The 530-nt window shown below is 56.4% G+C and overlaps 1 protein-coding gene across 1 annotated transcript in view; it reads left to right on the top strand.

Moving 5' to 3' along the window:
• The first annotated feature begins 201 nt into the window (after positions 1 to 201).
• Positions 202 to 530, top strand: part of LOC147466414 (uncharacterized) — a 10,221-nt gene continuing 9,892 nt past the window's right edge. The window contains exon 1 of the mRNA XM_086535518.1: positions 202 to 530. This exon is cut by the window's right edge and continues 738 nt beyond it. The gene's annotated coding sequence lies outside the window, so the exon portion shown is untranslated.

Genomic DNA, 530 nt, shown 5'->3' with positions numbered 1-530 from the left:
ATATTAGTCCCAGTCTGCGATAATTATGGGAAACTCTCGACGAAGCGGGCAATTAAGGGCGTACGATATGGCGGAGCGAATAACGGACGTGGGTGGGGAGTGTGGGGGTGGGGGGAGGTAGGAGGAAGGGGTTTGGGAGAGAGGTGGGAGTAGGGGGAGACAGGAGGAGGAGTTGGGGGGTCATTCACGCGCCATGCGGAGAAGACAGAGTGGGTAATGCCAGCAAGCGAGTGTGATCTTCGTTATTGAATGAGGCCGTGATGTAATTGCAGGACTTTTTTAAAGTTGCCAAGATGATTGGAGCCATGCCCTGAGAAACGGAAATGGCTCTCCAGGTGCCTGCCGAAGGGTGACATGTCGGCAGCGTTCTGATGTCGCGAGGGCGCAGTCAGCAGGGCGAGTGAAGGCCCCATGAAGTGTATGCGAGGGCGCTGGGCGACAGGCGGGCGTAGAGAAGCCGTCACGGTGTGCCTGCGAGGGAAACCGTTGAGCGGCCGAGAGAAAGAGAAAGAGAGATAGATAGAGAGAAA

This window comes from Penaeus japonicus, unplaced genomic scaffold (assembly GCF_977035675.1).
Source record: "Penaeus japonicus unplaced genomic scaffold, GWHDUDI00000001_assembly GWHDUDI00001184, whole genome shotgun sequence".
Lineage (NCBI taxonomy): Eukaryota > Metazoa > Arthropoda > Malacostraca > Decapoda > Penaeidae > Penaeus > Penaeus japonicus.
This window is presented reverse-complemented; position numbering and strand designations above follow the sequence as displayed.